The sequence below is a fragment of the Adiantum capillus-veneris genome, chromosome 20, assembly GCF_014529385.1.
Source record: "Adiantum capillus-veneris isolate H3 chromosome 20, ASM1452938v2, whole genome shotgun sequence".
Lineage (NCBI taxonomy): Eukaryota > Viridiplantae > Streptophyta > Polypodiopsida > Polypodiales > Pteridaceae > Adiantum > Adiantum capillus-veneris.
The window spans coordinates 130511921-130524058 of record NC_140950.1 but is presented as its reverse complement, the minus strand read 5'-3'; the positions used below and the strand labels follow the sequence as shown (position 1 = coordinate 130524058).

Sequence of the window (12138 nt, the reverse complement as noted above, 5' to 3'; positions counted from 1 at the left end):
GTACATCACTCTCTCTAGACTCTCACAAGTCACACTCTCACAAACACAGAGCCTTCCAGGACTAACACACTCTCTCCCTCTCTCTCTCTCTCTCTCTCTCTCTCTCACACACACACACACACACACACACACACACACACACACACACACACACACACCCAAGCTTTGTGCACGGCTATTGCATCCATGGACCATATGAGTCGTCCCTCTCTCCTCAGTCGTACATCGCTCTCTTTACATAGTACACTCTCACAAGTTACAGTGTACACTGTCACACTGACTCACACACACAGAGCCTGCGAGCGCCGAGTCTGCGAGAGTGCTAGGAGCAAAAGCACTCGTACATCTCTACATCTCTCTCTCTCTCTCTCACACACACACACACTCAGGAGACGGCGACATGGCTATTGCACTCTCTCTCTCTCTCTCTCTCTCTCTCTCTCTCTCTCACACACACACACACACACACACACACACACACACACACACACACACACACACACACACACACACACACACACACACAACGCGCACAGCTATCAGGGTTGAGGTCCCAGGAGTTGACGCGATGATGCGTAGGTGCAGGTGCCTTCAATGCATCTTGCAACTGCATGGGATGCCTCGACCGGCTCAACGTCATGCCTGCGAAGAGGCTGGGCGGTTGTGGCAGGCGAATAGCAAGGCAAACTTCAAATGCTTGCGGGCTCAACACGTGGAGGGTCCCTTTGGCCTTCAAAAATTTAAGATGCATAATAGAAGTATATATAGAAGGCATTTTGTATGTCTGAAAAACGTTTTTTACACCCTAAATAAGTGTGGCCAATCTTTTTTGTGCTGCTTCATTAAGAAGAATCTATCAAGATTCTTAGTTAGCTTGGACGTCAAAAAAGGCACCGCTGTCACGTGGAGGAGAGAGATAGGTAGAGAGAGAGGGGGTTGCCGAGCGTCAAGACTCGGGTGAGAGAGAGAGAGATTTTTGTTGTGGATTGGACGAAGTGTGAGGTACATGGGAGGGCTCCCGGATCGCCCCTTCATCACTCCTACCGCTGCATCAAGCACCTAGCTGAGAAGTTATATATCGGGGTGCTTGCCCCCGTGCAAGTGTAGGTGACCTGCTGTGCTGGTCACGTGTTTTTTTTTTTTTTTTGGGGGGGGGGGGGCACTTTGTTTACCTTATGTACAACAGCTCGCAAGGATGCATCATGTGTGTGCGTGCAAGCGTAGAGGTAGAGCATCAACCACTCGACACCTAGATGTCGAGATCGAACCGTGCAAGCATCGCATTGACCTACGTTTTAGTCAAGCGGCTATTCTCCGGTCACCTTGGCTGGCAATCAGCTCTCACCTTGAACTTGAGCTCAACTTTGACACAAACCCCAGCCCTAACGTTTGTGAGCTCAATCCCATTAGTAACCCTAATTCTGGCCCTTACCCTGAGCTCATGAGCTTCAATACTAACCGGCCAAACTCTAACCTTGCCTTATACGACCCAAGCACCTACAGTTTGTGCCCTCATGTCAATATCTTGCACCATTATTGATAAGCACAACGTTGAGTTGAGAAGCTCGGCCACCGAGCTGCACACTGAGCTAATTCTTTGCATGTAGTAGCAGCTTCAGCTGATCAATCGCTGAGTTTAATGGACCCAAGCACCAAGCACCATTATTGATAACTGGAGCGTTGACGTGAGAAGCTCGGCCAACAATATATTTAGCCAGCTAGCTGAGCATGATGAGAGTGTGAGAGGGCTCAATGTCGGAAGCTCCATATTCTATGGCGAATCGTAGCAGCTTCAGCTTCATCACTGAGCTTAATGGACCATACAGCTACCGCTTTGATCTCAGAGAGTGGTACCAAGCACCTACAGTTTGTGGCCTCCTCTCAATGGAAGGTGTGCATGTCGTCTTGTAGACCACGAACGTGACCTTTTGCCTGCCTCGCCACGCTGAATGCCAAGGCTGTGTGTGTGTGTGTGTGTGTGTGTGAGAGAGAGAGAGAGAGAGAGAGAGAGAGAGAGAGAGAGAGAGAGAGAGAGAGAGAGAGAGAGAGAGAGAGAGAGAGAGAGAGAGAGAGAGACCATATTTTCTCTGAAGAGTGAGCAAATTCGTTGCCGAGCTAATTAATGGAACATACAACTCCCGCTTCTGCAGAGTGGTACCAAGCACCTGCAGATTGAAGGTGTGCATGTCTTGCCACGCTGGATGCCAAGGCTCTGAGAGAGAGAGAGAGAGAGAGAGAGAGAGAGAGAGAGAGAGAGAGAGAGAGAGAGAGAGAGAGAGAGAGAGAGAGAGAGAGAGAGAGAGAGAGAGAGAGAGAGAGAAACCTTATACTCACCTCGAGCCGCACACACAGCGAGCCGCGCAGACAGTAATTCTTGACTCGCGATCTTATCTCTCTCCCCCTCTCCCTCTGTCACGCACACACAGTCCTCGAGTGCAGTGACGTTAAAACTCTCTTCTTCTTCTTTGCTCTCTCTGTCTCACTCTCACACGCAACAGCAGTAGGAGATATTCTCTCTCTCTCTTTCTCTCTCTCTCTCTCTCTCTCTCTCTCACGCATACACGCAGGACGAAGCTTGCGTTAATCGGGCTCTCCATCGTACTCTTGGTTGGGCAGTGCATGCACGGCGGGTAGGCCTCACACACACAGAAACTGTGACTCAGGCGGGTTCTTTGCTCTCTTTGTCTCACTCTCACATGCAGCAGCTGCTGCAGATCTTCTCTCTCTCTCTCTCTCTCTCTCTCTCTCTCTCAGACACACACACACACACACGCAAGACGAAGCTTGCCTTGATTGGGCTCTCCATCGTAGGATTGGGCAGGGCATCCACGACGGGCAGGCCTCACACACACACACACACACACACACACACACACACACACACACTGTGACTCAGGCGTGTTCGTCGGATGCATTAAAGGTAGCATCGAAACTCGAATCGGATGCACGAGCAACAGGCTAACCCATCGTTTCTATTGTCTATTCAAGTCAGCGCAAATTTTTTTGACCCAAATTTTTTTTAAAAGCCAAAAAGTCCAAAAGTTCACCCCTCCAGCATGCGACACGTGGAGGGGCTCTTTGAGCTTCAAAACCTCAAGCTGCATAATAGAAGTATAGATTATAGTTATGGCCATGGATAGGACATTAATTTGCACAAAAGATATTCCGATAATCATTGCAGTGTTTAAGATCTATAGTGATAATTTAAATCTAAATAGTAAACATATATTAAACATAGGAAGCCAACACTCTTGTCAAGGAGAAAAATCCAATATGAAATCACCTTCAAATCCATTGGGAAGTCAAACCTGACAATAAATTCTGTCTCAAAAAAACACTAAAGTCCAATTGGCCACTCACATGTGAACCCGTGCAAGTTCTCGTTCAAGCACTCTTTGTGTAGACCTCTCTATTCAAAGTACTCTCTTTGACTACCTCTCTGTTCAATGATTTCTCTCCCATATAGCTTTGCTTGTCTTCATCTTGCTTAGCTCACCAAATCTTCTCTAATAGCTCTCAGCTCAATAGCGGCGTTGGTATAGCCAATTTGTGTCGACACAGGGAGAAGCCAGCAGCAGGTGCCCGGTATTAATCAGGATGATGGTATCAGACTTTGGCAGGTATCAGATGCATTTTTGAGCAGGTTTCAAAGTGATGTGTATGTCGGACGCGACATTCAACAGGCTTATGATGACTTTTAGGTTAGCGAAACTCGAGCTTAAGGATGTCAAAGTTTGGTGAGTGTCGTCGTCAACTGATGCCATGAAGTAGACAAAATGGTTGCTCGAGTTCGGCGAGCTCAAACTTTTTTGGGTGCTTGAAGTCAAGTGTACTACATCTCGATGATCGAGAGCTATTGTCGAGGGGCCTATTATGTGATCCTCTCAGAGGTTAGGAATCACGGAGATCGATGCTCACATTTGAAGGAGGCATTCGCAGGTCGGGATACTGCGGCGTGCGCAAGGGGGCCAAGACCAAAAGCTTTTGTGAAGCTCTTAATTTAATTAAAAAATAACGGGTTGCTGCAGTTGGCGCCATGCAGAGGGAGGAGAGCCAGTTGAGGTGGCGTGCCATGAAAAGCAAGGAAAGGGCCATGGCCAGTTGCTTAAGAAAAGCCCGCCAGGTGAATACAAAAGGGGCACGACAGTTGCATGAGGGGGGCGGGGGGCTGTTGATAGAGGAAGCGACCAATAGCGAGGTCGCTATTGGCCGATTGCAGAGGTGGAGGTTGGAAGCCACGAGGTGGCGTCACAGGGTAAGCAAGAGAAGGTGGAAGGCCGAGGTTGCGGCAGCCAGGGGTGGCGAAGTTTCGACAAGGAAGGGCTGCAGGTGATGCAGGGGAAGGTTGCCATTATATAGGTGGTGATTGAGGGAAGAGGAGGTGAAGGGCCAGGAGTTGGCTGCATGGTAAGGGGGTTGAAGACGGGGCTGCAGGGCGGACAGCTTGCTAGTTGGAGAGGACAAGGAATTGCTGAGAGGTGACGCTGTCTTGTGGGAGACCCGGCATGAAAGATAAGCTTGTGAGCGCTGCTGAGGGTGGCCTGTAATGGACAAGGGAGAGCCGTTTTGAGATGGTGGGTCATCGACTGAAAGGTTATGGCCTTGAACAAGGGATGGTGCCCATGGTGGCGGTGATTGGAGTCACGAGAGGCTGGCCGAACAAGTGAGTACAGGAGGTGGACGGCCTTGTTGACCACGCAATTGCTTGGCGTGGCCGGGACCGACTCACAAGGGGCATGCCATATCAAGTGAAGATGATCAAAAGCGAAGGAGGCAAGGAGTCATTTGCCTTGATATTTGTCCACTCTATTCTCAAATTAGTGTTAATCTTCTCTCTCGTGTTTGTGTCTAGTTGTATGTCGGACATATGGGCATTTCCGATGTGTGTTACCTCTGTGGTTATGGCATATGCAAGTTTGTGTAGTCGGTCTTTGAGCGTGAGGTGTCGAATGAGCTCGGATTAGTTTTTTTTGTGGATGGAAATCCTCTCTGAAGGGTTGAGGATAAAGGTTATGATTGCATGCTAGGGAGTCGGGTATGGATAGTTGGGATGGTCGGGATTGGGCTTGGACAATAGCTGTTTGCAGATTGTGTATTTGGATGTGTGTTTGCTAGGGGATAGGGGTGATGTGAGATCACTGAGCTATATAGAGGCATCGAGTTTATGTGCTGGTGGTTTTCCCATCTCCCTTTCCATCTTGTCGTGCCCCCACTGAGGACCCACTGATTGCTTCCTAATAAGGTGCTCGTGAGTCAAAATGAAGCAGGAATTTGGTTCAGTCTTCAAAGGAGATGAAGATGCAGATGATTGGCTTGCTAATTTTGAGCTGTTTATGCTAACGGTACTGCGGATGCCAGGTGACGAAGCAAAGCTCCGAACTCTACCTTTGGTGCTGTGAGGTAAAGCAAAGGTTTGGTTCGATGGCTTGGAAGATGCACACAAGCAGACTTGGATCGGATTTCGAGAGCACTTTCTATAGAGGTATCGAAAGGTGGTGTCGGCTTCGGAAGCAGATGCGAAGATCAAAGGTTTGCAGCACGAAGTAAGTGCAAATTTTGATGCTTTTGTTGATAAATTTGAAGCTTATTGGGGGGATTTTGCGGCTGCTACCCAAGCAACCCATGTGGAATACTTTAAGCTGGAAAGGTTTCTTTCTTGCTTGCATCCCTACGTTCGTGAGAGAGTCGATTATGAAGATCCAAGTACCTATGATAAAGCCGTCAAAGTTGCCAGAGCAAAGGGCCGAAAGATGAAGAAAAAGATGGAGGCAGGATTGCTAAGTCTACCATCATGGTAGCCAGTGGACCTAGGGCCAAACAGATTGATGAGCATCAAGAGGTAAAAGCTCCTTTTTTTATTGATATGAATGTGATCAAAGCACGTGAAGCTGATTCCAGGCTAGAGAAGGTAGAAGAAGTGCCAACCAGGGCTCAAAAGATACAGCGAGGCATATTCAGAGTGCCACCCAGTTTGCTTCCTCAAGAGAGCGAGGGGATATAAGATTTTGAAGAAGAGGTGCCAGTTCCAAAGCCAGCAATGAGGAAGGCAGTAGTGGTCCAAGAATTAGCAAGTTCGAAAGAGGAGTCCGACAGCTCTCATAGCTCTAGCAGTGCTTTGGACACAGATGCTACATGGGAGACAGAATCCCGGTCTTCTAGGTATGAGACCTATGATGTTTTTCTTGTGGATGAAAGGATGAACAATGTATGCGAGTTGCCTGCCAACCATTTGAAGGTCAAAGAGAAGTACAGTGTTACACCTTGTGTGGATCTGCCAGTCGAGCAACCATCTCTTGTGTCCTATGATGGTGAGTCCCTATTGGAGGACGAGGTATGGTTGGATTGTGCATCCAGTTTGGTTGAAGAGCAGGTTTTCGAGGATGACTTGTAGGAGATAGAAGCAGAAGCGGAGGTATGTTCGGTTCATTTGTCTATGCAGGGGGTGGGGCAACCTTGCCTTGGTGAGCATGTTGAGGTGCACGGTGAAGTTTCAGGGTTTGTGTGTGGCCGTGGAGAGTTGGCTCTGGCAGATGACTCTATGGAAGCTGAGACAGGTGCAGCCTATGAGCACGAGGCTCCATGCAACGAGGAAAGTGTCGCCAACCTTACAGGTGATGAGGTATTTAATGAGCAGGTTGAAGCTCTGGCAGGTCATGCTCTTGAGTATGAGAAGGGGGCCTGGAGCCATTTTCAGAGGGTTGGGATACAGGTTTGCAAAGGGATCAGGTTTGCTTGGCTATGCATCAAGTGGAGGCAAATGGCAGGGTCTTGCTATTTTATGGGATGCTATGGATACATGTGTTATGGGAGGTTGCTTTACAGGTGTCTTTGTGTCAGTGGCAAGGCTTTTTTGCAGAAGACTACACTATGGAGGGTTCTCTAGCAAGTGACAGGATAGCTGCTTGTGGTACGGGTGCTTCGAGGTATCGAAGGTATGCTTATGATTGACAGAAAGAATTGTGGATGCAGGGTGACGAAGCTCCATGCTATGAAGAGCTAGAAGGATGGTGTCTATTGGTCTACAGGTGCAAAGGAAGACTTGAAGATATATGTTGTACAGGTAGATGGCCACGGCCAGTGCTTTATAATTGATCCAGGTGGACTCTATGTCATGCTTGGGGAAGCTTCGAGCTTTCCATTTGACCCTGGCGGGTGATGCAATAGCAGATGCTTTTCTCTCTATCTCTATCCTATCTATATAGCCGCTATATTATTATCTTTCCTATGCAGTCTATGTAGCTATTTTTATCGTTCTCTCTATACATACTTATTATACCTAAATAATAATGTGGTTGAGCATTCATGTGGTTGAGCATTCATGTGGTTGAGCATGAATGATGGTACAGCCAATTTGTGTCGACACAGGGAGAAGCCAGCAGCAGGTGCCCGTTATTAATCAGGATGATGGTATCAGACTTTGGCAGGTATCAGATGCATTTTTGAGCAGGTTTCAAAGTGATGTGTATGTCCGATGCGACATTCAATAGGCTTATGGTGACTTCTAGCTTAACGAAACTGGAGCTTAAGGATGTCAAAGTTTGGTGAGCGTCGTCGTCAACTGATGCCATGAAGTAGACAAAATGGTTGCTCGAGTTCGGCGAGCTCAAACTTTTTTGGGTGCTTGAAGTCAAGTGTACTACATCTCGATGATCGAGAGATATTGTCAGGGGGCCTATTATGTGATCCTCTCAGAGATTAGGAATCACGGAGATCGATGCTCGCATTTAAAGGAGGCATTCGAAGGTCGGGATATTGCGGCGTGCGCAAGGGGGCGAAGACCAAAAGCTTTGTGAAGCTCTTAATTTAATAAAAAAATAACGGGTTGCTGCAGTTGGCGCCATGCAGAGGGAGGAGAGCCAGTTGAGGTGGCGTGCCATGAAAAGCAAGGAAAGGGCCATGGCCAGTTGCGTAAGGAAAGCCTGCCAGGTGAATACAAAAGGGGCACGACAGTTGCATGAGGGGGGCGGGGGGCTGTTGATAGAGGAAGCGACCAATAGCGAGGTCGCTATTGGCCGATTGCAGAGGTGGAGGTTGGAAGCCACGAGGTGGCGTCACAGGGTAAGCAAGAGAAGGTGGAAGGCCGAGGTTGCGGCAGCCAGGGGTGGCGAAGTTTCGACAAGGAAGGGCTGCAGGTGATGCAGGGGAAGGTTGCCATTATATAGGTGGTGATTGAGGGAAGAGGAGGTGAAGGGCCAGGAGTTGGCTGCATGGTAAGGGGGTTGAAGACGGGGCTGCAGGGCGGACAGCTTGCTAGTTGGAGAGGACAAGGAATTGCTGAGAGGTGACGCTGTCTTGTGGGAGACCCGGCATGAAAGATAAGCTTGTGAGCGCTGCTGAGGGTGGCCTGTAATGGACAAGGGAGAGCCGTTTTGAGATGGTGGGTCATCGACTGAAAGGTTATGGCCTTGAACAAGGGATGGTGCCCATGGTGGCGGTGATTGGAGTCACGAGAGGCTGGCCGAGCAAGTGAGTACAGGAGGTGGGCGGCCTTGTTGACCACGCAATTGCTTGGCGTGGCCGGGACCGACTCACAAGGGGCATGCCATATCAAGTGAAGATGATCAAAAGCGAAGGAGGCAAGGAGTCAATCGAGCACTGAAAGTGGGAGATCATCAGTGTGTTCAGAGCATCATACACTTTTTTATGAAGAGTTTGCGTTGTATTTGTCCACTCTATTCTCAAATTAGTGTTAATCTTCTCTCTCGCGTTTGTGTCTAGTTGTATGTCAGACATATGGGCATTTCCGATGTGTGTTACCTCTGTGTTTATGGCCTATGCAAGTTTGTGTAGTTAGTCTTTGACCGTGAGGTGTCGAATGAGATCGGATTAGTTTTTTGTGTGGATGGAAATGCTCTCTGAAGGGTTGAGGATAAAGGTTATGATTGCATGCTAGGGAGTCGGGTATGGATAGTTGGGATGGTCGGGATTGGGCTTGGACAATAGCTGTTTGCAGATTGTGTATTTGGATGTGTGTTTGCTAGGGGATAGGGGTGCTGTGAGATCACTGAGCTATATAGAGGCATCGAGTTTATGTGCAGGTGGTTTTCCCATTTCCCCCTTCCAGCGTCACTCAGTCCATTGTAGCCTAGCCCTACTCAGCTATGCCTGTCCTAGCTTAGCCTCATGAAACTCGGCCCCTCTCAACTCGAGACCTCTCAAACTAAGTTCAACCTATAAGCCTATTCATGATATGTGGAAGGCCAAGCTAATGAATGTCCTTGTAATTTGGTTTTGAAGAGTGAGAGCTTGTGATGTGACAATGTGTGAGGAGATTGAGCCTTGATCGATGGAAGGCCAGGAAAATGAGTGATGCGAGATGTGTCCATGGATGTGTCATCCAAGATGTCCATGTCACGGAGGGACATGGACATTTTGCACGTAGATGACGTCGGCGGGGCTGGATGCCATGCAAGAGTAGGTGCTCAGCGTAGCATAACACCCTGACATTGGATGCCATGTTGAACCATTGCCTTGCAAGGACACTATGGGAAGCCTGTGATAGCAGGATGCCAGGTGGCAATATTGGAGAGTGGCTATCGAAGAGCATGATTCACCATGGCTGATCGGGAAAGCACTGGGCTTCTGGCTGTGACAGAGAAAGAGGCAACAATCTTGAAACAACAAAAAATTTACCACACAAATGTGACCTAACCCTGCTTTCATTCAATCTCCCAATTCATGTACAAAGTATGGTTGAAATTGACCCTCGGTATACATCAAAACTCTTAACTCAAAAACATGGGTAATGATAGAATCTTGAGCAATGGCACCCATACACGTTGAATTCCTATTGCCTGGTCCTCCAGCTGATCATAAGGTCGGTTCTTGCCCGTTGCATGCTCAAGCCGTCGTTGGCGGCATGCACCCGAGCCCGCAATGATCACAGGCTGGCCCCGTATCAAGCTGTTGGCGGCATGCACCCGAGCCCGCAATGATCACAGGCTGGCTCCGTATCAAGCTTTTGAATCCATCCTTCTTGCACCAATGCTCGCCCAGACCCTTACTCTATTCATGAGTTAACATCATATGAAATATTTTTATTTGATGTCCAATTTGAAGGAGATCGTCTTATGATTTGTCCCTTGCAGCTTTTACAAACGTGTCTCCTTCTTGTTGGTCTCTGTCGTCAAGAAATCAAAGAGTCTAAAGCTTTCTAGGTTAATTAAAAGGTAGATATAACTTAATGCTATGAGGGATATGAAGATATGGAGATGCCAATAAAGAGAGCTTCTAAACAATCAAGCTATGTATGGATTCTTGTGAGATAGATAACCAATAGAGGTATCCATGGATTCTTATGAGCTAGAGCTTCGAGCTAGGGCACAAGGACGAGAGATAGAGAGAGATCGAGCTCGTGATGTTAGCACCGAGCCTCCTTGCTCGCAAGCATCCAAAGGCAACAACCCTCTGATGTTGCACCCACCTGCTCCTCCTCACGCTCTCGAACCTGGTTACAATAGCCTCCATATATGTAGCACAACCTCCTTTGACTGCTCTCGACAACCAATCCTTGTTGCGGCAGCACGGCTCTGTGCTCCTCACAGTAGCACCCAATCTCTCCTTTCATGGACTCGACCTCCTGTAGCTGGGCAACTCGGCTCCCAACCCCATGGAGATCCCCCAAGCCTGCATCACAAAGGATCTCCCACATAGGCTGCTGTGAACCCCTCCTCTGCATCCCCCGGCCCCCCATCACTGGCGGCCCTCCCTTGGTCTCTACAGCGTGTCCTGGTGGCCCTCCTTTCTCTTGCTTACCACCCACTCCCTCTGGCCGCCTTCCCCCTCTCATCTCTCGACTTTTCCCCTGCATGCCGCCGCCCCATGCACACTTGCAGTGCCAACTCTTGCCCTTTCTTCTCCAACGACCAGTAGCGACGTTGCTACTGGTTTCTTTTATAGCCATTCACAAAAAAATAAAAAAAATCAATTACCTTGGCCTTCGTTCCCACACGGCCACTCGACCTACCAGCTGCTGCAGTGGACTCCATGCACTCGGTGGCTCTGTTCATACATCACTAACGGCCCCACTTCTCATGCCCACAGCCCCTTCCCACAAAAGCTGTCACCAAAAGTCCCTTCCTCCCAGACTCCTCTGTCTTTTTTCATAATCCTCTCCCCATCTTGCCATAGGCCAAGGCTTTTGGGCGGCCATTCTTAGGTGAAAGCATAGGTGAATGCATTTGGAGAAAACCTTCCCTTTGCAGCCCGTAAAGCACTTACTGTGCATTTCAAAACACACACATAATTCGGCTTACATGTAGTCAAGGCATTAAAAAAAATGTTTCCGTAGCGGTCCACATTTGGCATACATCCCGACCAAATTCAATAAGCCATATCTCCGCACATTGGATCCCAATTGACATGCTGTCAGCTCTTGTTGACTCGATTCTTCACACACTTCTCATAAGAACATTGATAAGTAGCCAAAAATCTCTGATGGCACATCTCCCAATCCAACCATTTCGCCCCAAAACCGGCCCCCGTCCCAACTTTGACAGCTCATAGCTTGCTACCCGTGACTCCAATTGCCAAACCGGAAAGAACGATAGGATCCACAACTTGAGCACTTCAACTTTATCCATAAACATCAGCTCAGATCATTCACTTGTACCTGTCCAATCCGTCAGGGATCTGCAAAGCATTCCAAACTCACATTGGCATATCTTTCTCTATGTAGCTCCGTTTGTCATGCGGTTTGGACCAGCATGGAAAGCACCTTAAGAACAGATCATTCACATGTACTTGTCCAATCCGTCAAGGATCTGCAAAGCATTCCAACCTCACACTGACATATCTTTCTCTATGTAGCTCCATTTTGTCATGCGGTTTGGACCAGCATGGAAAGCACCTTAAGAACCACCATCTCGCTCATAAAATTAGCAATTTGGACACTGCTATCCATCACCTTGTTTAGGCCCTCGTAGAGCCTTTCTGGCCTTTAAAAACCATAGTTAGCATACATGTCAAGCATTCAATGACATAATCAAACTCTAGCATAAATCATAATTTGATAAAAACTTCCAAATGTCTCTCAATATTGCCTTTTCTCATCGTGCCTGCAAAGCGACACAACATCCACCCCCTTTGAACCTGCACATCCTCCGGTATGTGCCAACTGCATCAAATCTATAAGCATAA

The 12138-nt window shown here is 48.2% G+C and overlaps 1 pseudogene; it reads left to right on the top strand.

Annotated features, from left to right (window-relative positions):
• The first annotated feature begins 4003 nt into the window (after positions 1–4003).
• LOC147433236 (uncharacterized) lies at positions 4004–8705 on the top strand (annotated as a pseudogene).
• Positions 8706–12138: the final 3433 nt, after the last annotated feature.